The sequence below is a fragment of the Sminthopsis crassicaudata genome, chromosome 1, assembly GCF_048593235.1.
Source record: "Sminthopsis crassicaudata isolate SCR6 chromosome 1, ASM4859323v1, whole genome shotgun sequence".
Classification (NCBI taxonomy): domain Eukaryota; kingdom Metazoa; phylum Chordata; class Mammalia; order Dasyuromorphia; family Dasyuridae; genus Sminthopsis; species Sminthopsis crassicaudata.
Genome location: NC_133617.1, coordinates 245,057,857 through 245,083,383, shown reverse-complemented (window position 1 = coordinate 245,083,383; position 25,527 = coordinate 245,057,857).

Here is a 25,527-nt window from a genome sequence, read left to right as displayed (position 1 = left end):
GATCTAATATGACTGGTACCGTTGTAATGGTAGTTATTCTTATGATAAAATACAATAAGATATGTAATGGTCTTTTGTCTATTCATTTGTGGAGGAATTCATTATCATAATAATTGGCTGTCATATAATATCTGTAGTAAAAAGCACTGTATAAAAATAAACTATTATCTACATGAAAATACCTCAGCTCTCTTTGATCTTTATATGAGAAATTCATTCTAAGACACATGTTTATTAGTACTTCACTTCATATAATGCAAAAAGAAGTAATACATGAAATATTTTCTAGTAGTTAACTTTGGTCTTTCTAAAGAAAACAAGGTCCATTGAAAACAGTTCTCATTACTCATTCACCCACGTAGTTAGAAATTACAGTAGAAATAGTTCCTATTTTATACTTGAATTACTTTAAAAGAAAGTCAATGACTTGCTATAAGATTGAATACAACTGAACTACTTAAATTCAACAATCTGGTACTAAATTTGAGATCTGATTGTTCTGATTCTATAATTATTCTGGAGTAGACATGTCTTTCTGCTCCAAAATACATGCAAACAGACAACTGGAATCTATTAATTAAAAACACTTATTTCCTAGGGCCTAGAGATAACAACTATATCTTTTAAATAATATAAGGAATAGTCTGAATCAAAAAATTCCCTTTACCTGTGCAAGTCAAGACCTGTTAAGTAAAATTGTATTCTAGAGAATTACCCAGAATGCAAATGTTCATTAGGTGTCCATAATTACATAACTAACATGTGTCAAAAGTGGCATATGAAGTCATATCTATCTGATAGTGAATACTGTTTTGTATCCATGAAACTATGCTGTTTGCTTTTCATGACTTTTCTTAAATACTTTAATAAGAATGTGTATTACACATACTTCCACAATTCAGAAGCATAACCGATTTATGATCATATAAGCATATTTTGGTTCCTTTTTAGGTTTAGGTGAAACTAATGTAATATTCTCTCTAAAATGTAATGTACTCTGTTGAGGTTTTCTTGGGGTTTCTGGAGGCAGCCTTCGCTTCAGTTCAATAACCACCACAAGTGCAGACAAGTGTTAAAGTCTAAATCCTTTATTGTCTCCTTCAAAGTCTTATCTCCTTCACTTGAGGCTTGGCTAGTTTTCTGGGAGCCTTCCAGAGTCATGATTTCAGTGGAGAAGTGAAGGAAGACAGCCTACCACCAAGGTGGTATGAGATGGGATGAATCTATCTGAGTCCAAGGGTTTGTGCTCCAGCCTTCAGTCTCCAGGCTTCTGTTCACTTGTCTCTCTGAATGTCTCTGAATCTCCCTGGCTGAGGCTTCTAGTTTATATGCTCCATACTGAGTACAAACCAATCATTATATCACTAAGAAACCATTATTTTTTGTAGGATTTAATCATTGTTTCCTCATTTCTACTTAGTACCTTGCTTCAAGTTCTGGCCCATAACCTCTCCTTGTAGGATTAAATCAATTATATTGAACCATGCTAAATTAGATAACTATTGTCTCTATCAATTTCACTGACTTAGTACCTTGTAAGAATCCTTTGTTTCAATCAGAGTTCTGGCCTATAACACTATAATTTTTATATGTCTTCATAATTGAATTAATAAATTTCTTTAATTTAAAATTCAATATTCTATAACTAAGACTATGATCATGAATATTCTTGAGGTTTGGTTAGACTTAACCCTTATATGACAGAACAACAATATATCCTTAGTATCTATTCATTAAAGGCTTTTCATTGCTTATCATTGCAGAAAAGGTTAAATTATGGTATATCCTGATTTTGAATAATTATTGGTCATATAACCTCTTAAAATTAGAAAGCTGAGTGATATAGGCATTATTACACAGTTTTACTTATGAAGAATTTGAGGCTCCAATATTGTAAGTTCTGTTTGGCTTGATTTAGAGGATGCCCAAATTTTCTGACATGAATGCAGTTTGATTTCTTTTACACATTGCAGTTGGGCAGGTAGCTGAGACAGTGGAAAGAGTACTAGGTCTGGAGTTAGAAATGCTCATCTTCCTGAGTTCAAAACTGCCACTTAATACCTATGTGACCCTAGGCAAGTGACTTAATCCTATTTGCCTTAGTTTTTAATCTGTAAAATGATCTGGAAGATGAAATTGTGAACTACTTCATTGTCTTTGTCAAGAAAACCCCAAAGGGGGGGGTCACAAAAAGTTGAACACAAGTGAATAACAACAAGTAATAATATTTCTGGGATTGAAGAAACAGTAATACATTTTTATAACTAACAAGTTGAGGTACCAATCTTCTTAGCTCTTTTTAAAGCTTAAGACCTTGCACATAGAATTTTGTGGTAAAGCTATTGAAATATCTTCACATTGCCTTCCAGGGCTGTCCACAAATGTGAGCTTGTGCTTTATTGGGGTCACTAATGGTAACCTATTAGCGAATGGTCTGTGCAGTCTGAAGATTTCAAATATTCTCAAATGTTTATTTGGAAGAATGTCATATGTAATATTCTTCTCTAAAATATAATGTTCTTTGGGAACAGGTTTCTTGGGGAGCTTCTTAGAGCATCCTTCATTTCAGTTCAGAGTAATCACTCCAAATGCAGCCAGGAGTTAAAGTCCAAATCCTTTATTGTTTCCTTCAAAGTATTGTCTGTTTTCCTGGGGCCCAGTTAGTTTTCTTTAGAGGCCTATCTCTCTCCTTGGTTCCAAGAGCTCCTGCTGCTAGTTCTTGCCTCTTCCAGCTTCTGCCTCTGGCTTCCTCCAAATGAGCTTCTAGTGGGCTTGTCCTTCCTGGCCTTGATAGGGGCCACTAGGAAATCATTATTTGTTGTAGGATTAAACCAATGCTAAACTATATTTAAGCACTCTTTCCTCAATTCCACTTAGTACCTTGTTTCAAGTTATGGCTCATAAAATCTCCTTGTAGGATCAGATCAATCATACTGAACCATGCTAAATTAGATAATTATTGTCTCTGTCAATTCCACTGTCTTAGTACCTTGTAAGAATCCTAACAATCATGGGTTCTAACTTTTCTTTAAAATGTTATTCCAGTTAAAACCCAACCTTTGGCAACCTGACACCAACCTGAGATTACAAAGTAGATACAGATTTAGGGCTCAAGCCCATTGTTTTTGATGATGTAACACAATCCAGAGTTACTTTGAAGTGATTATCAACACTGAAAAAAAGTGTCAAGTTAGTTATTTGCTATACTCACATAAAATATATCTGAATTTCAGGGGAAAAAAGAGACATACATGAAAATTAAATAAAAATAGGGTATATTTTGACAATATTTTGGAGTAGATGATCTGCATAAACATGAAAAAGGAATGACATAAAGAAAAGTCAGAATTTAAGTTCAAGACAAATTCCCGCCTAAGATCTAATCTAAGAGCAAAATTGTTAAAGTATAAAAATGCCTCTAAGTCTCTCAGACTTGAGACAACACTAAATCATTATACTGAAATAATTTTAATTTACGAAAGCCATAGTACACTTAAATATATTTCCAATGAAGACAAAAATACAGATTTTTACTGTTGTTCATCCGTTTCTAACTCTTCATGAACCCATCTGGGATTTTCTTGGCAAAGATACAGACTTGCTTGCTAATTCCTTCTCCAGTTTGTTTTACAAATTTGTATTTATTTTACAAATTATTTTACAACTGAGACAAACTGGGATAATTGACTTGCCCAGGATCACACAGCTAATGAATATCTGAGGTTATATTTGAACTCAGATAGTCTTGATTCAAAGTTTGGTGCTCTATCCACTGTGCCAGCTACCTATCTACATTGTCTTTAAAATTTTTCTGCTTTCACAATTTTTATTTCTCTTTATCTCTTGTTATCAGAGTTTGAAAGAAGAACCAAACATAGAACAGAAATGAGAACAATAGTGCAGAAATAAATGTAAATCTTGCTCATTGTGAATTGTTTTCCTAGATAGGGCATTTACTTCTTTTTAGAGTCCCAGATTTAATGCAAATATATATTTTCTAAAACTAAGATATAAAGCTGAGCAATTCAACCGATTTCCAATAAGATTGTTCAAAATTATTTGTTTGACTTCTTTGTTTTCTGAACTGTAATACTGGAACAGATTATTGATTCTAGTGAAATAATTTTTACTTTCAAAATTACTAATAATGCTTTATGTAGAGCAGTAAAGTATAATGAACTTATATTTGACATTAATGGCTAAAAGATAAGGTAATTCTATTAATACTTCACAGTTATATATTCCACTTTTCTAAAGGCATATTATTTGAAAATTTTAAAAATATATTCCTGTGAAGATAAACTACTAAAGTTTTTTTTTTTTTTTTTTTAATTGCAAGCAACTTTCTTCTTATATAACCCAGCTTTAAAATAGCTCAAAAGCTGAGAAATGAAATCATATTAGGGAAATAACTACATTTTTTTTATGATTTTACAATTATTTTTGTAAGGTAATTGGGGTTAAATGACTTGCCAGAGTCACACATTTGCAAATGTTAAATATTTGAGATTGGATTTGAACTAGCTCCTCCTGAATTCAGGGTCAATGTGTCATCTAGCTGCCTCTCTAACTTTTCTTTAAAGATATTCTAGAATCTTGTCAAAATAGTAAAATGACAGCTAGCTATTTATTGGGCAGATATTTATTGCATCATTATGACACTGCTTTGAAATCAATACTCTTTTCTTCTTTTTATTGAAAAAAGTGCAGGTACAACTTGTTGGATTATATTGAAGAAAAAATTTCCTGCAAATGTGATCAAATTCTTATTCACTATGACATTGTGGGAAATGTAGCATTATGTCTTTTTTTTTCTTTTTTTTTTTTTTAATTTTTATTTTATTTTATAATTATAACATTTTTTTGACAGTACATATGCATGGGTAATTTTTTACAACATTATCCCTTGCACTTACTTCTATTCAGATTTTTTCCCTTCCTCCCCCAACCCCCTCCCCCAGATGGCAAGCAGTCTTATATATGTTAAATATATTACAGTATATTCTAGATACAATATATGTGTGTAGAACCGAATTTTTTGTTGCACAGGAAGAATTGGATTCAGAAGGTAAAAATAACAGTTTACATTCATTTCCCAGTGTTCCTTTTCTGGATGTAGCTGGTTCTGTCCATCATTAATCAATTGGAATTGGATTAGCTCTTCTCTATGTTGAAGAAATCCACTTCCATCAGCATACATCCTCGTACAGTATCATTGTTGAAGTGTATAATGATCTTCTGGTTCTGCTCGTTTCACTCAGCATCAGTTGATGTAAGTCTCTCCAAGCCTCTCTGTATTTCTCCTGTTGGTCATTTCTTATAGAACAATAATATTCCATAACATTCATATACCATAGTTTACCCAACCATTCTCCAATTGATGGACATCCATTCATCTTCCAGCTTCTAGCCACTATGAAAAGGGCTGCCACAAACATTTTGGCACATACAGGTCCCTTTCCCTTCTTTAGTAGTTCCTTGGGGTATAAGCCCAGTAGTAATATGGCTGGGTCAAAGGGTATGCACATTTTGATAACTTTTTGGGCATAATTCCAGATTGCTCTCCAGAATGGTTGGATTCTTTCACAACTCCACCAACAATGTAGCATTATGTCTTAAAAAAGGAATTATATTTCCCCCTTATGTATCACAAACTTGATTTCTAAGATACTATTCTACTGCCAACAATTTCTGTTCTTGAGATTCAAATTTACTAATTTCCCCTTTGCCATTCGATTGCTGAAACCATTTTCATTGGCAAGGCATTTTATTATGAGATTTCAATTCCTCAACCCTTCTGAAGAAGTCTGCAAGAGGTATTACATTAAATTGAAAAAAAAAATAAGCCAATTATAAACCATTTTCATTGACACTTTCCCCCTTCAAATGGCTAATCTTGATCCTTGCATAAAAAAAGTTTTCTAAAACTACATCATGCAGTTTTGAATTTGCTTTTTAGTATTTTCAAATGATAATGCAACTAGGCTTTGTGCTTTCCTGCCTTTTATATTCCTTATGTCTTCTTTTCCTTCCCTCCAAATACCCTCAGGAGTCAGAGTCAGAATCAGATGATGGGAAAACATAGGGGTTAAAAACAGTGTAGTGACTTCACTTTGGTTCAATACAATGACCTGTGGAGAAAAGTCGTATCACCAATATTCTATATGAAACTAGGCTTACATAATTCAAATTTCTTTTGACCCTCAATCTTCAAGTCTGAAATGGAAAACTTCATTTAAATGGTTTGATTTATGAAGTAAAGCATAATATATATATATATATATATATATATATATTTACTATATTCCCTTTTCTAGTGTAACTATGATCTAGTATCTGTTCAAAGTAAGCATGTAACTTTTTAATTTTTACTTCCTGGGTGGGGCTATTTAGCTAAACAGACATTCATTGTGTTTTCTTAGTTGAAACTCATTTTGTTATTGTCCTTAATTCTAATCACTTTATGCCCCTTTGTGTTTTTTCTTTGTTAATTGTTATTAACATCACTTGACAATTTATCTTCATTTGCAAATTTCATTAACAGGATCCTTCCCATTTCTAAATGATTAATCACAATGTTAAATAACATCATTAGCCAATAGCAATTCCCCTCTCTCTTTTGCCCTATATTTTGTTTGTTGAAATTTATGCTTTCAGAATCTATTTATTTTTTTTTAACAATTTTATAATTATAAAATTTTTGACAGTACATATGCATGAGTAATTTGTTTTTACAACATATTTCTTATATTCATTTTTCCAAATTTAACCCTCCCTCCTTCTACTCCCTCCCCTAGATGACAGACAATCCCATACATATTAAATGTGTTACAGTATAACCCTAGATACAATATATGTGTGTAAATCCAATTTTCTTCTTGCACATTAAGAATTGGATTCTGAAGGTATAAGTAACCTTGGTAGAAAGCCAGTAGTGCTAACAATTTACATTCACTTCCCAGTGTTCCTTCTCTGGGTGTAGTTATTTCTGTCCATCATTGATCAACTGGAAGTGAGTTGGATCTTCTTTATGTTGAAGATATCCATTTCCATCAGAATACATCTTCATACAGCATTGAAGTGTACAGCGATCTTCTGGTTCTATTCATTTCACTCAGCACCAGTTCATGTAAGTCTCTCCAAGCCTCTCTGTATTCATCCTGCTGGTCATTTCTTACAGAGCAATAATATTCCATAACACTTATATACCATAATTTACCCAACCATTCTCCAATAGATGGACATGCATTCATTTTCCAGTTTCTAGCCACTACAAAAAGAGCTGCCACAAACATTTTGGCACACACAGTTCCCTTTCTCATCTTTACTATTTCTTTGGGATATAATCCCAATAGTAGCACTGCTGGATCAAAGGGTATTCACAGTTTGATAACTTTTTGGGCATAGTTCCAAATTGCTCTCCAGAATGGTTGGATTCTTTCACAACTCCACCAACAATGCATTAGTGTCCCAGTTTTCCCACATCCCCTCCAATATTCATCATTATTTGTTTCTATCATCTTAGCCAATCTGACAAGTATATAGTGGTATCTCATAGTTGTCTTAATTTGCATTTCTCTGATCAGTAATGATTTGGAACACTCTTTCATATGAGTGGATATAGTTTCAATTTCATCATCTGAAAATTGTCTGTTCATATCCTTTGACCATTTATAAATTAGAGAATGGTTTGATTTCTTATAAATTATAGTCAGTTCTCTATATATTTTGGAAATGAGGCCTTTATCAGAACCTTTAACTGTAAAAATATTTTCCAAATTTGTTACTTCCCTTCTAATCTTGTTTGCATTAGTTTTGTTTGTACAAAAGCTTTTTAACTTGATATAATCAAAATCTTCTATTTTGTGATCAATGATGATCTCTAATTTTCATTTGGTCAAAAATTCCTTCCTCCTCCACAAGTCTGAGTGGTAGACTATCCTCTGTTCCTTTAATCTATTTATAATCTCATTCTTTATGCCTAAATCATGGACCCTTTTTGATCTTATCTTGGTATATGGTGTTAAGTGTGGATCCATATCTAATTTCTGCCATACTAATTTCCAGTTTTCCCAATAGTTTTTTTCAAATAATGAATTCTTATCCCAAATGTTGGTATGTTTGGGTTTGTCAAACACTAGATTGCTATAGTTGTACCCTATTTTGTCCTGTGTACCTAATCTGTTCCACTGATCGACTAGTCTATTTCTTAGCCAATGCCAAATGGTTTTGGTGACTGCTGCTTTATAATATAGCTTTAGATCATGTACAGCTAGACCACCTTAATCTGACTTTTTTTTTTTTTTTCATTAATTCCCTTGAAATTCTCAACCTTTTGTTCTTCCATATGAATTTTGTTGTTATTTTTTCTAGGTCATTAAAATAGTTTCTTGGGAGGCTTATTGGTATAGCACTAAATAAATAGATTAATTTGGGGAGTATTGTCATCTTTATTATATTCGCTCAGCCTATCCAAGAGCACTGAACATCTTTCCAATTATTTATATCTGACTTTGTTTTTGTGGCAAGTGTTTTGTAATTTTTCTCATATAATTCCTGACTTTTCTTTGGTAGATGGATTCCCCAATATTTTATACTCTCGACATTTGTTTTGAATGGAATTTCTCTTTGTATCTCTTGCTGTTGCATTTTGTTGGTGATATATAAAAATGCTGAGGATTTATGTGGATTTATTTTGTATCCAGCAACTTTGCTAAAGTTGTGAATTATTTCTAATAACTTTTTATTAGAATCTCTGGGGTTCTCTAAGTATACCATCATATCATCTGCAAAGAGTGACAGTTTGATTTCCTCATTACCTACTCTTATTCCTTTAATCTCTTTCTTGGCTCTTATTGCTGAGGTTAGCATTTCTAATACAATATTGAATAGTAATGGTGATAGTGGGCAACCTTATTCCACTCCTGATCTTACTGGGAAGGGTTCCAGTTTTTCTCCATTTCCTAGTATGCTTACTGACGGTCTTAAATATATGTTCCTGACTATTTTAAGGAAGAGTCCATTTATTCCTATACTCTCAAGTGTTTTTAGTAGGAATGGATATTGTATTTTATCAAATGGTTTTTCTGCATCTATTGAGATGATCATATTTTTTTTTTATTAATTTGATTATTAATATGGTCAATTATACAAATAGTTTTCCTAATATTAAACCAGCCATGCATTCCTGGTATAAATCCTACTTGATCATAGTGTATTATCCTGGGGATGATTTTCTGAAGTCTTTTTGCTAATATCTTATTTAATATTTTTATGCTTTCAGAATCTATATATTCATGCAGATAATTATAGAACTTCCTCTTGCCCTCTGCCTGTCTTCCCATGTGGCACTAATCTTTCATCTCATTTATCTGAATACTTTAGGAGAAAATTTACTTTTCTTCGAAAGCATGACAATTTCTACTTAATGCCATTAATGTAAATGTTGTGATATTAAATATAACTTGATAGAAATATAAATTTTAAGATTCTTATAATGTTGGTTAAATATTAAATTATGTTTTAAAGAAGAAAGTTTTGTCTGGAAAATTCCTCAATATGTTTCACCACTTTTAAAGTTATAGTCCAACAATTTATATGTGCTTTCATTTTTAAAAATTGAGCAATTCATCATGGTTTGAACATGCTAAGGAAAATCAGACGAACATTATAAAAATTACAAACCAAGCTTCAATGGAACACCTAAAATAATACATTTTATTTTAATCAGCTATTGCAAGTAGAACAACAAAGCACCATAGAAGCTATGCAGCATACTTCAACAGGAATTGCTGATAATTATGCATATAGTATATATGTAATTTTTCTAATTATAGAATGAGTCTATAATGTAACCCAAGGATAGAAAAGTTTACCAATATAGTTGTTAAGTGACACTGATTTTTCTATACCAACTTAGCACTTAGTAGGAACCTAACATTTCATTATCTCATTAGCACTTAGTAAGAACTTAACAATGTAGCATCATGGGCTTCTCAAATCCAGAAGTGATTACCTTGAACAGGGTTTAAAATTCTGGTGCCAAACTTCAATTTGAAAAGTTTAACTTTTTACAATTTCACTTAGAAATAATAGTATTAATAAAGAACACACTGGTACCTTATGATCGTACCAAAAAAAGAGGAATTTATTTTTTAAAAAGCAGCAAATTTTTATTTTTTTTCTTTATGAAAGCTTTTTATTTTTTAAACATATGCATGGATAATTCTTCAACATTAACTCTTGCAAAATTTTATGTTCCAATTTTTCTCTCCTTCCCCCACCCCCTTCCCTAGATGGCAATCAGTTTAAACATAGTAGAAATCTATTTTAAATCAAATATATGTATACATATTTATATAATTATCTTTCTGCACAAGAAAAATCAAATCAAACCAAAAAAAAATGAGAAAGAAAATAAAATGCAAGCAAATAACAACAAAAAGTGAAAGTGCTTATGTTGTGAACTACACTCAGATCCCACAGGCCTCTCTCTGGATATAGATGGTTCTCTTTATCACAAGACAAGTAGAATTAATCTGAATTATCTCATTGTTGAAGAGAGTCACATACATCAGAATTGATCATCATATAAAATTGTCATTGCTGTGTGCAATTATTTTCTGGTTCTGCTCATTTCATTTAGCATCAGTTCATATAAGTCCAGGCCTTGTTGAAATCATCCTGCTTATAGTTTCTTATAGAACAATACTATTCCATAGCATACCATAGTTTACTCATCTATTCTCCAACTGATGGAGTTTCCAGTTTCTTGACACTACAAAAAGAGCTGCAACAAACAATCATTCATATGTGTGTCTCTTTTCCTCCTTTACATATAATCCCAGTTAACCATTCCCAATAAGATAAGGGGTGAAACAAGATTGTCCAGTTAACCATTAGTATTCAATATTGTATTAGAAATGCTAGCTTCAGCAATAAGAGTTGAGAAAGAGATTAAAGGAATTAGAATAGGTAATGAGGAAACCAAATTATCACTCTTTGCAGATGATATGATGGTGTACTTACAGAATACTCCAGAATCAATTAAAAACTAGAAGAAATAATCCACAACTTTAACAAAGTTGCAGGACACAAAATAAATCCATATAAATCATCAGCATTTTTATACATCATTAATAAAATCCAACAGAAAGAGATGCAAAGAGAAATTCCATTTAAAATAACTGCTGATAAGATAAAATATTTGGGAAACTCGCTGCCAAGGGAAAGACAGGAACTATATGAACGAAACTACAAAACACTTTCCACACAAATAAAGTCAAATCTAAACAACTGGAAAAATATCAAGTGCTTTTGGATAGGTTGAGCAAAAATAATAAGTATAAATTAAATACAATATATGTTCAAAAAGATTCAGACTTTGATATAGCGTACAATTAGCCTGTGAAGGAAATCAAAAATGCAAGCAGACAAAATTAGAGGGATTGGGAATTCTATATAGTGGTTCATAGTCTCCCAGAGTTCTTTTGCTGGGTATAGCTGGTTCAATTCATTACTGCCCTATTGGAACTGATTTGGTTCATTTCATTGTTGAAGATGTCCATGTCCATCAGAATTGATCATCATATAGTATTGTTGTTGAAGTGTATAATAATCTCCTGGTCCTGCTCATTTCACTCAGCATCAGTTCATATAAGTCTCTCCAGGCCTTTCTATTCTGTTGGTCATTTCTTATAGAATAATAATATTCCATAATATTCATCATGTATATATTTTCTAAATAAAAAGCTTTAATTAAAAAAAAAAAAGTTTCCAGCACAATTTGATAACTCTTTGGCCATAGTTCCAAATTGCTCTCCAGAATAGTTGGATCCATCCACAATTCCACCAACAATGTATAAGTGTCCCAGTTTTCCCACATCCCCTCCAGCATTTGTCATTATCTTTTGCCATCATTTTAGCCAATCTGAGAAGTATGCTCTGATATCTCAGAGTTGTCTTAATTTGTATTTCTCTGATCATTAAATGATTTACAGTACCTTTTCTTTTGACTAGAAATAGTTTCAATTTCTTCATCTGAAAATTGTCTGTTCATATCCTTTGACTATTTAAAAGATAGGACTTCAAAAGAAAAACAACCAAACAACAACAACAACAAAAAAAAACAAAACAAAAAACAAACAAAAAAAATGGATGCTGTATTTAAGACTAAGATGAAGCAAGGAAGAAAAAAACTCATCAGCATCAATAGTTATTTCACATCTAAGTTTCTTATTATCATTGAAATAAAATCACTTCATTCAAGTAAGATGATTTGAGTGCACCATTATCCTAACCTACTGAGGAACTTGATGTCATTGAAATTCAAGAAAATTTGCTTATCTTGGATTTGGAGGGGATAAAGCCAAGAAGACTGAGTGAATCCAGGAAGATGACTGAACTCTTCCAGTTCCTCCAAAAAAACAACAGCTAATCAAGCCTCTGAATAGATTCTGGAGTGACAGAATAATTTATATATAAAGGGAACAAGGGATAGTGTACCTCTCAGATTTATAAAGAATCAAGGGATTTGTGGCCAAAAAAGAACTAGAGAATGTTATAAAATGCAAAATGGATAATTTTGACTATATTAAATTTTTAAAAAATGTACAAACAGAACCAATGAAGACAAGATTAGAAGGGAAGCAGAAAACTAGGAAAAATATTTCATCAAGGTTTCTGATTTAAGCCTCATTTCTAAATATATAGAGAGAATTCACTTAAATTAATAAGAATACAAGCCTTCCATAACCTGATAAATGATAAAAGGATATGAACAGGAAATTCTCAGATGAAGAAATTAAAGCCATTTCTGCCTATAATTACTGGCTCTAATCAGTCTAATATAAATGCTTTAAATCATTATTGATTAGAGAAATGCAAAGTACGACAACTCACAGTTACTTTTTTACAACTCTCACATTGGCTAAGATGACAAGATTGATAAATGTTGTGGGGAATGTAGGAAAATGGAACACTAATACATCGTTAGTGGAGTTGTGAACTGATCCAACAATTCTGGAGAGAGCTATTTGGAACTATGCCCAAAGGGCTTTAAAATTGTGCATTGCCTTTAATCCAGCTTTTTCTCTATTGAGTCTATATTCCAAAGATTTCATTAAAAAATGAAAGGGACCCACTTATGCAAAAATGTTTGTATCAGCAATCTGTGTAGTGGCAAGGAACTAGAAATTGAGTGAATGCCCAAGAATTGGGGAATAGCTTAATAAGTTATGGTATATGAATATTACGGAGGATTATTGCTCTAATGAAATGATCAGCAGGCTTATTTCAGAAAGTCCTGGAAAGACTTATATGAACTGATGATAAGTGAAGTGGTTTCAGAAAATAAGGGCAGTTTTCCTTTTTGATTTCTTGAAAGATATTGTCTAGATTTTTTTTTTTTTTCATTGTGGTTTTCAGGTAAAACAGTAATTTTTAGATTGTTTCTCCTGGATCTGTTTTTCAGTCAGTTCTTTCTTTTTCTTTCTTTTTCTTTTATTTTTTTTTCTTTTTTTTTCTTTTTTTCTTTTTTTCTTTTTTTGAGAGGTATTTTGGATTCTCTTTTCTTTATTTTTTTTTTTAATTTTTTGTTTTTTTTTTTGACTGATTCTTGATGTCTCATTGGGTCATTTGCTTCCATTTGTTCAATTCTAGTTTTTAGTGAATTATTTTCTTGAGTTAGCTTCTTAATTTCATTTTGCACTTGGCCAATTGAACTTTTAAATTAGTTCTTTTGTTCATTGGACTTTTTTTTTTTTTTTCATTTCAGAAATTTTGTTTTTCAAGGAGTTGTTTTCTTTTTCTATTTTGCAAAAAAATAATTTTTTAAGGAGTGGTTTTCTTTAGATAACATCCATGTTTCCTTTTGCAGAATTCTCAATTCCTTTCCCCATTTTTCTTGTAACTCTCTTTTAAGATCCTTTTTGAGTTTTTCTATGAGAGTTTTTTGATATGGAAACCAACTTATATCACCATTTGAGGCTTTTTTGGTGAAGTTTTACCTTTAATGTCCTCAGAGTTTGAGGTCTTTTCTTCTGTCTCCATAAAAGCTATCTATGGTCACATCTCTTTTTTTCTGCTTTTGCTCATTTTTGAAGGTTGAGGTCTGCCCTTAGGGCAAAAGGGATATTATCACAAGATTCCTATTATCAGCAGTCTTTACCCTGCCCTGGGGCCAGTGCTTCTGGTTTCCTTCTCATGCTGGGTGTGCCAAGTCCCACTTGTTTTACTGGGGTTTGGGGGCTCACCATTTACCTGTTGTAGTTATGTTTGAATCTCACAGCTACTAGCTTCTGAATCACTACAGGGTAACAAATACAGATGTATTTTGGTTATGAGCTTCCCAGTAGATTCCCCCAGTACATGAAAACCTTTTCACTTTGGATCTCCCTCCACTGAAATGTGCTATGCTTATGCTGAATTGCAATCCCTCCTGCCCAATTGAAATAAGCTTTTGCTGAAGTTCTTCCAAAGTACCTTCTGTTGGAAATTAGTCCCCCTTCAAATGTTCACAATATTTGTGTTACTCTAAAATCCATTTAGAGGCTTGATCTGGTGTTGATCTGAGCAAAGCCAGAAAAAGCTCAGATAAAGATTTGTCTACTCTCTGTCATTTTGGCTCTACCTGTTGATAAATATTTATAAAAAATATAAATTATCCAAATTAACAGAAGGGGAAAGAATATACTTAAATAATACACTTAAATAACATCATTTAAAAATATAAATTTAACTTCATCAATTAACTTCCTAAGAAAAAAAATCTCCAGGACCAGATGGATTTACAAATGAACTCTGAGAAACATATAAAGAACAATATAAAATATTTGGAAGAACAGGTGAAGTATTGTCAACTTCATTTTATGACATAAATATGGTGCTGATATCTGAACCAAGAAGACTGAACACAGAGAAATAAATTTATAGATCAAGTTCCCTAAAGAATATTAATGCAAAAATTTTCAACAAAATATTAATAATTTTATCACAGCAATTTATCACATTATGACCAAGCATGAGTTGATTCAATATATTAGGGCATAAAAACTTTACAATCAAATGCAGAAAGCTAGAAATAAGTTGTTTTGCTTCATGGATTTTTTTTTCCATTTCATAAATTCTGTTTTTCAATCAGTTGTTTTCTTTTTCCATTTTTCATGTCTATTTTCTAAGAAGTTATATACTTTTTCATTTCATTAAATCTATTTTGAAAGGACTTTTCTTCAGATTATTTCTGTGCTTTCTTTTACAACCCTCTTGCAAAGTTCTCATTTTCTATCCCCATTTTTCTTCTAACTCTATTTTAACATTATTTTTGATTTGCTCCTAGAGAGCCTTGTGATATAGGGACTAGTAACTCATAGAACTCTTTGTGGCTTCATCTGAAGATGATCTGCTTTTAGTATCCTCAGGATTTGAAATATTTTCTCTTTCTCCAAAAAAACTATTTATGGTCAAGTTTCTTTCTTTCTTTCTTTCTTTCTTTCTTTCTTTCTTTCTTTCTTTCTTTCTTTCTTTCTTTCTTTCTTTCTTTCTTTCTTTCTTTCTTTCTTTCTTTCTTTCTTTCCTCTTTTTAAAATTATCATTATAGCTTTTTATTTACAAGATATATGTGTATGTAATTTTTCAGCATTGACCCTTGCAAAACCTTCTGTTTCAATTTTTCCCCTCCTTTCCCCTACCCCCCTCCCCCAGATGGCAGGTAGATCAATGCATGTTAATATGTTAAAGTATATGTTAAAGACAATATATGTATACATATCCATACAGTTATTTTGTTGCACAAGGAAAATTGGACTTAGAAATAAAATAAACATAACCTGAGAAAGAAAATAACCTTGCTCATTTTTTTAAAAAAGGTTGAGGTCTGCTTTTAGGGTAAGGAAGAGATTGTCCAAACTTTCTCTACAGGGACAGTGGTTGTGTTGGGTCAGTGCTGACTGACTTTTGGTGTAGGGTGGGTGTGCCCAAGGCCCAATATTCTGGGGTTTAGGGATTCACTATTTGTTTTTTGTGTTTGTGTTGGATGTTTCACAGCCAATCTGCTGATCTACTGGCTTGAAACTAGGACGGAGTAACCAACTCTGCTGTAGATTCCTCCTAGTACATTCCCTGGAGTACAGAGCCCATACTGCTGTGGGTCTCTGCACTGCCTAAGCTGGGTTTTCAGTGTGGCTGCCTGCTCTTGGCCTGCCTCCCTCTGTATCTGATTAAAACAGAATTATTCTGAAGTTCTTTCAAATTATCTTCTACTAGAAATTTGTTACAGTCAAAATATTTGTGGGTTCTGTCACTCCAAAACCAGTTCAAAGGCTTAATTTGCTTTTCATTTGAGTGATATGGGGAAAGCTCAGAAAAAGACGGGTCTACTCTCTGCCATCTCACCTCTTCCCCCAGAAAATCTTTTAAAGAAATGCCTGAATGAATGATAATCATCTCAAACATTATGGTATTATAGTTGAAGCTAAATATCATTTATATTGCAGAGTTGTGGTGAGGATCAAGAGCAAAACACTTTGCAAATGTCATAGCACCATATAAATATTATTTTCATTACTTTTAGATTATTGCTTAATAGAATGTATAACTACAGAAATGTATATTTAGTAACATGCTATCTTCTCAGTACCAGAATTAAGCACAAATAATTTCATTTAATAAAATATTACTTTTTAACAAAATAACACACACACATATTTCTGTGTATGATAGTGTTATATTGAATAATATAAATGAGGTCCAATAAAATAATTGTGACATAAACAGTATAATCATAATAAAAACAATATTAAAAATAGCAGTGGTTTATGTAAGTACATTGACAACTCTGGAAGAATGGATGAATGTGTGTTGGTATTTAAACTCTCATTTCACTAATAAAACTATGATTTAAATGTAAGATTTTATCTATGAAATTTTTTTTTTCAAACTGAGAGAATTTTGTTTGTTAATCACCAGAAAAGTTATTGTTTCTAAAGCCAAAAGGAAGGAAGTAGATGAAATGAAAATTGTTGTTAAACAAAATATACCACTAGTAAATGTTTGAATGTTGAATAAAAGTATCCATTACAACACTAAAAAGGTAGAAATATTCTAAGGAAAAAACAGCAAAATTCTTCCAATCATGTCCACATATATTGAAACGCAAAATTATGCATACATTTATAGTGACTGAAAAACAAAAATTGAGATTTTCAGGAATCAATCTGTACTTTAACAAGCGTGACATTATCTAAATTATTGATAAAATTATTAATGAGTATAGTTTCATTTGTAACTAAATTTTAAGTTTTCTAATTCAGTTTGAACCTACTTGCTAAATCATCTAGACTTTGCCATTATATTTTTCCCACAATGATTATATAAAAATGAGGCCAATTAATTTTTATACATTTTATACATTTATTTTTTTGTTGTTGTTTCTCTTTCAGTGAAGTAACTAATGAGAAAGGAATGACCTACATTTAATGAAATCATACTGACTCATTGTTACAACTATTTCCTTTTTAGATAGCCACTCACTATGGAATTAATAAAATATCCCAGAATTTTGTTGGAAAACAGTCACTTTCTATCTATAGTTTGTAGGTTCTATTTTTTTTTTTGGGGGGGGATATCAGAAAAAAAATACATCTTTCTCTCATCTTATGATCTCCCTTTTGTTCTGCATTTTTTAAAAAAATTAAATGACAGTCTCTCAATAATCTTATCTACAGTTTGTATCTATTTTAGAAGATTAATTTAGTGCTAATGATTTGATCTCATCAAAGATTTCTCAGGATTTATTTGCTACCATGTTATATTCAAATCACAGTTATTTGAAATAAATATTTAGAAAGTTTTCATTGTTAATTGCTGTTAGGTTCTTACTAGATGGTAAGTTGGTACTTGGCAATTCTCTAGCTCAGAATTCACATCTTTAGTTCACACCTTTAAAAGGAGTTTACACCTTTAAAGGAGTTTACACCTTTGGAATACCCACAAGCCCATTCTCTGGGAGGATAAAAAGAGGCAACATTGAGTCTGAAGAGCAATCTGGATTGCATCAAAGAGAAGATGTCCAGTGGATTTGCAAGTCCAGCAATCCCACACTTTTGGAGGAGAAGGCTCCAGAAGTCTCCCAAGAAACCTACTCACAGAGGAAAATATTATACAGAAAAGAAACCTCCTCCCAGAGAAGGATTACAATTGAGAGATGACAGGACCTTACAAATTGCCATCTTTCCATCTAATTCTAATCCAAGCAATAGTACTGTATCTTATTTTTGATACACTTGCAATCATTTCTTTAAAAACTCTAAAATGTTTGGTTTCTGTTCATCCATATTACTCTCTCTTAAAATTTCTTACATTCCTATGTTCACAATTATTTATATTTTATGTCAGAAGTTTATTCTTTAAAAGTGAAATGAAGAATAATTGTTTTAGCTTAATTCATCTTGGACACTATGAACTAAAGCAGTGAAAAGCAACTGAATTTCCTTCTATTTCTTTTTTTTTTTCACTTAATAGTATTTAAAATTTTCCAATTACATGTAAAGATAACTTTTAATATTCATTTTTGTGAGATTTGAATTCCAAATTTTTTCTTCCTCCTTCCTTTACCTTGCTCCAAGGCAGTGAGAACTCTGACAGAGATTTACATGTACAATCATGTTCAATATATTTCAACATTAGCCATGTTGTGAAAGAAGAAGCAGAAAAAAAGGGAAAAACCTATAAGAAAGTAAAAACCAAAAAAGGATAAAAATAATATGCTTTGATAAGATTCTCTAGTTCTTTCTTTGGATATGGATAGAATTTATTATCATGAATTTTTTGGAATAGTCTTGAATTATATAGTTGATAAAAGTTAATTCTATTGTAATTCATCATTGCAAAATATTACTGTTACTGTGCACCATGTTCTCCTGCTTCTGCCCACTTCACTCAGCATCAATGCATATAAGTCTTTCCAGGTTTTTTCTTGAAATTTGCCTGCTTATCACTTGCTTTAGAACAACAGTGTTCCACTAATTCATATACAGTAACTTGTTCAAGCATTCCACAATTAATGGGCATTCTCACAATTTCCAATTCATTCTGACCACAAAAAAGAACAACTACAGATATTTTTGTACATGTTCATCTTTTTCTTTTTTAAATTATATCTTTGGGATATAGAGTTAGTAGTGGTATCGCTGGATTAAAAGGTATATGCAGTTTTATCATCTTTTGCACATAATTCCAAAATGTTTTTTCAGAATGGCTAAATCAGTCCAATGCACTGGTGTTTCAATTGCCTCATATTATCTCCAGAGTTTATCATCTCCTTTTTCTATTATTTTACCCAACCTGATAGGTTAGAAGTAGCATCCTACCATTCTTTTAATTTGAATTTCTCTAATCAATAGTGATTTAGTCAATTTCCCCCATGTTATTGTAGATAGTTTTAATATCATCTGAAAAGTGCTTGTTTATTTCCTGTGACCATTTATTTTTTTCTTTTTTTTTCCCATTTGGTATTTTATTTCCCCCCAGTTAAACATAAAACAATTTTCTAACATTCATTTTTAAAGCTTTAGTTTTCATATTCTTTCCCTTTTCCCCTTCCTCCTCATTCCCTCCACAACACCATTGAGAATGCAAGCAATTCAACTATGTATGTATGTACATATTCATGTGTATAATGCCAAACATTTCCATGATAGTGACATAGTCATGTGAAAAGAAATGAAAAAAAAAAAACTCAAGAAAGATAAAGCAAAAAAAAATATTTTGTTTAACCTATATTAAATTACTTGTGGTCTAGGGGAGGGGGAAAAGGAAGAAGGGAGAACATTTTGCAATACAGTGTTTTTCAAGGATGAATGTTGGAAATTATCTTGGAATCTATTTAAAAAAAACAATAAAAACTATTATTATTAAAAATAGACAAAGAGTTAGGCTCATTGTTGAAGCAGAAGAAGAGCCTTTATTACATTTCAGAAATGGCATAAAAATATCTCATTAAAAAAAAAAAGTAAGTTTCAATCTACATTCAGATACCATCAGGTCTTTCTCTGGATAGCAAATAGCATTTTTCTTCATAAGTCCTTCAAAGTTGTCATGGGTTGTTATATTACTGAGGATAAGTAATTCATAGCTGATCATCTTACAATATTGCTGTTTCTTGTACACAATATATTTCCCTTTGCATTAGCTCATGGAAGTTTTTCCAGGTTTTTCCTGAAATCATCCTGCACATCATTGCACTGTAGTATTCTATTAAAATGACATGCCACAATTTATTCAGCCATCACTTATTGATAGTATCCATTCAATTTCCAATTGTTTGCTCCAGCAAAGAACTGCTATTTTTTTTTGGGGGGGGTTCTTTCCTTTTTTTGTTTTTTGTCTCTTTTGGAATATAGGCTTAGTAGTATTATTCTTTCTTTTGATCCTGTATCAGTTAGGTATGATTTGTATTTTTATAATTTTGATTCACTTCTCTATGTATTTGGAAAATAAGTTCTTTATCAGAAGCACTCAATTGTTCCCCACCTTTCTTCTTTCCTTCTAATTTTAATTTCATTTGTTTGGCTTTTATAAAAACTTTTAGAACACAATGTCAAAATTTCATAATGTTCTCTAGTTCTTGTTTGGTCATAAATTCTTCACATATCCATAGATCTAACTGATCTTCTGATATTCTGTGCTCTCCTAATTGGTTTATACTATCAGTCTTTATGTATAAATCATCTACTCATTTTGATATTATCTTGGTAAAAGATGTGAGATATTGATCTATGCTCAATTTCTGCCAGACTATTCTTCATTGTTCTCAGTAGTTCATCAGAGAAAAATATTTTCCTGCTTTGGCTTTTCCTGCTTTAGGTATCAGCACCATATTTGTGTCATAAAAGGAGTTTGGCAGAACTCCTTCTTTGCCAATTTTAAAATTAGCTCATATTTTATTATCATTATTTTTTTCTTTTTATATTTGGTAGAATTAATTTATAAATCTATCTGCCTTGAAGATTTTTTCTTTGGGAATTCATAGATGGTTTGTTCAGTTTCTTTCACTAAAATTTGGTTAAGTATTTTACTTTCTCTTCTGTTAATCTGGACAATTTTTAATTTTGTAAAAATTCATCCATTTCACTTTGATTTCAGATTTATTGGCATGTAGTTGGGCAAAATAACTTTCAATAATTGTTTTCATTTTCTCTTCATTAAGTGGTGAATTCTCCTTTTTCATTTTTAATACTGGTAATTTTCTTCTTCTTTTTTAAAAATCTATTTAACCAGTGTTATCTATTTTTTCCATAAAAACAGCTATTGATTTTTACTTAGTCTTTTAATAGTTTTTTATTATCTATTTTTAATCTCTCCTTTGATTTTCAGAATTTCTAATTTGGTATTTAATTGGGAATTATTAATTTTTCCTATTTCTAGAATTTTTAGTCACATGCTCAATTCTTTAATCTGTTTTTTTTTTTTTTTTTTTTTTGTTTGTTTGTTTTGTTTTTTTGGTTTTTTTGCTATTTTGTTCATATAAGAATATAGAGATAAAAAAAAATGCCTAAAACCTCCTTTGGCTGTATCCCACAAGTTTTGGTATGTTGTCTCATTTTCCTCATTCTCTTTGATGAAATTGTTGATTGCTCTTTTTATTTGTTTTTTTGACCCACTCATTATTTAGGGTTAGATTAGTTTCTGATTAACTTTAATTTGTCTTTCCATGACTCTTTATGATGCATTTTTATTGTATCATGATCTAAAAAAGAATGTGATTAATATTTCTACTTTTGTGCATTTTATTGTAAGGTTTTTAATGCCTTAATAAGTGGCAATTTTTCAGTAGGTGCCATGTACCACTGAGAAAATGGTGCTTTGTCTTCTATCCCCATTTATTTTTCTCCAGAGGTTTAACATAGCCAACTCTTCTAAAATTCTCTTCACCCCCTTAACTTCTTTCTGGTTTATTTTATGGTGAAATTTATCTACTTCTGAGACAGGGAGGTTTGAGATCCCCTCCTAATGCAGTTTTGTTTTTTCTTATCCTTCCTGTAACCCATAGCTTATCTAAGAATTTGAATACTATACTACTTGGTGCATACATGTTTAATATTGATATTACTTAATTAACAACAGTGACTTTTTTTTTTTTTTTAGCAAGATGTAGTTTCCTTTATTTCTTTTAGTTAAATCCATTTTTATTTTTTATTTATATGATTTTAGGAGTGCTACTACTACTTTTTTGTTTTTGTTTTTGTTTTATCTGAAGCATAATAGAGTCTATTCAAGTTTTTTACCTTTAATTCTGTCTGTATCTTGGATTTAAGTGTTTATTTTCTAAACAATGCATTGCAGAATTTTGTCTTTTAATGCACTCTGCTATCTACTTTTGTTTTATGGGAGAATTAATCCTATTAATATTTACTATTATTATTACTAACTGTGTATTTCCCCTCATCATATATTTTTATACCTCTTTTCACTCTTTTCCTCCTCACCACTTGCAACGTGCTGTTGTCTCCAGAAGCTGCCAATTGCTCTCTGGGAGGAGATCTGATGTGTCAACTCAAATCTCTTGGACAGATTCTTCTTCTTTTAGAGAACCGTTGTTTCCAGACAGTTGCCATTAACTCTGGTCCAGAGTAGTGACTTCCCTCTTTTATCCTCCCAGAGAATGGGCGTGGGATAATGCAAGGGCTTCTGGGAAAAATTACTTCAACCAATGAACTTGCTCCTCCTAAGCATTCAAGCTCTTCCCCAGGAATTCACAAGTAAAAACTCCCAGTAAAGGCCAGAACTAGAGAATTATCAAGTACCGACTTAGCACTTAGTAAGAACCTAACCACTGTTTTGCTTCTGAGAACCACTTCCTCAATCTGTCCTCCCTTTTACATCCCCTTCCTTTTTTTTTTTCCTTTCCCTCTTCTACTTCCATAAAGTATAAGATAAATTTCTATAACCACCTGAGTATGTTTGTTATTCTTTCTTTGAGGAAAATTCAGTGAAAGTGAAATTTAAACAGTATTCACCCCCTTTTGTGCTTTTTCCCTATTGAAATAGGTCTTTTGTGCCTCTTCTTGTGGTATAATTTCTTCTATTCTGCCACCACCATTCCTCTTCTCCTCATACAGTCTTTTTTATTCCCTTTTTTATATCATCATATCAAAATCAACTTAAACTCACATCCTGTATCTATCTACATTCCTCAAACCTTCCCTAAAAGAAACAGAGGTCTCAAGAGATACAAGAATCATTACTCCATTTTAGGTACATAAAGAATTTAATCTTATTGAACATGTTTTTCTTTCATTTTTATCTTTATATACTTCTCTTGAGTTTTGTATTTGAAGATCAAAATTTCGGTTCAGATTTGATACTTTCATCAGGAAAGTTTGAATATCCTCTATTTTACCTTTCCTCCTGAAAGATTGTGTTCAATTTTTTGGATAAGTTGATTCTTGTTTGTAAGGTAAGATCCTCTGCCTTCAAGAATGTCATATTCCAAGCCCACATATTCTTTAATATAGGAACTACTATAAGATCTTTGTTCTTTCCTTCCTATATGAATAATTTATTTCTGGCTGTTGTAGTATTTTTTCTCCTTGATGTGATCATCCTACAATTTTTCATTTTGGGATCTCTTTCAGGAGGTGATCAGTAGATTCTTTCAGTGACTGTTTTACCCTCTGATTCTAAAATTTGTGGGTGGTTTTCCTTGAGAATTTCTGTCCAGGCTTTGCATTCTTTTAATTTTTGCTCATGGCTTTTAAGTAGCTCCATAATTCTTAAATTCTCTCTCCTGAATTTATTTTCCAGTTCAATTTTTTTCCCCAATGAATTATTTTACATTCTTCTATTCTTTTCATTTTTTTACCTTTGAGTGATACTTGAATTCTCATAGACTCACTAGCTTCTCATTTTCCCAATTAGTTTGTCCAATTATAATTTTTAATTCAGTTAACTTTTGTACTTTTTTCCATTTAGTCATTTCTATTTTTAAAATAGTTCTTTTCTTCAGTGATTTTTTCCCATTTGACCAATTCTATTTTTAATTAGTTGTTCTCTCTCTTTTAAAATAATTTCTCATCCTGTCATTATTTTATTTTAATTTTCAATGGTGTTATATTTTTCCAAATACATGTAAAGATAGTTTTCAATATTCATTTTTGCAAAATCTTATGTTCCAAATGTTTTTTCTTCCACTCTTATCCCCCCAAAACAGCAAGTAATTTGATATAGTTAAATATATGCAATTATTTTAAACTTATTTCCATATTTGTTGTATTGTACAAGAACAATCAGACCCAAAAAAGGGAAATAACAGAAAGAAAAACACAATCAAACAAAAATGGAAATATTAAGTTTCAATCCATTTTCAGTCTCCATAGTTCTCTCTTTATACAAATGTCATTTTCCAACCCAAGTTTATTGGAAGAGCCTGAATGCCACATTTTTGAAAAGAGTCAAGCCCATTGCAGTTGATCATCACATAATCTTTTTGTTAGTGTGTGCAATTTTCTCTTGCTTGTGCTCACTTCATCCAGCATCAATATATCTAAATATTCTCAGGCTTTTCTGAAATTAGTCTATTCATGTTTTCTTATAGAAAAATAATATTACATTGCATTCATATTTCACAACATAATATTATTTTTCTATAACATTGAGCAGGCTGATTTCAGAAAAAAAATATCAGAAAGAAAAATAAATTTAGTCCCAAATATTTACACTAAGGACCACACATTGCCTTATACTCACTAGAATAAATTAAGTTTGTCAGGGAAGAGAAGCAAACAAAACAAAACAAAAAATCTTCAAACTATATAAAATATTTACAGCTCTTTTTGAAGTGGCAAAAGATGGAAATCTGAGAATATTTTCACAAATTAGGGAATGGATAAACAAATTCTCTATTTCTTTCTCAATATATGCACACACATGCATATGCATGCATACATGCATGTATATGTGTGCAGATAATGACCAATCAGGACATCAGAGGACTGATGAGGAAACAACCTGCACACTTTGGTGATGAATTCAGAATGCAAAATGAAAATTTTTTTAAATAAAAGGTATTTATTTTTTGTCTCATGCTGATGATTAGCGTGTAGGTGAGGGTTTTCAAATGGAAAAGTTAGAGGGCATTACTTGGCTGTTTAAAACAAATCAAATATTTTTAATAAAAGAAAAAATGAAAGTTTGGAATTATTGTGAATAAGATTGGTCTCAAAAAAGGAATGGGAGAAGATACTTTTTTCATTCCTTTCCAAAGGTGATAAGTTCATGGCTATAGACCATTGTTTATTTTCATTTTTTTGATATATTGATCAGCTTTCCTAATTTTGTTCTTTCTCATTTTCTTTAAAAAATATTTTTTATATAGGAGAGCTCTCCAGGAGGAACAAGAGGAAGAGATTTAGGGGTAAATTCCATAAATATAAAGACAAATTGCATAAATTTTGCTCTTTTGCCCTCAGCTTCCACTGCCTTTCCCTCAAAGGTTACTTTCTCAAAAGAGAATCTTTAATAGAGTAGCTATTT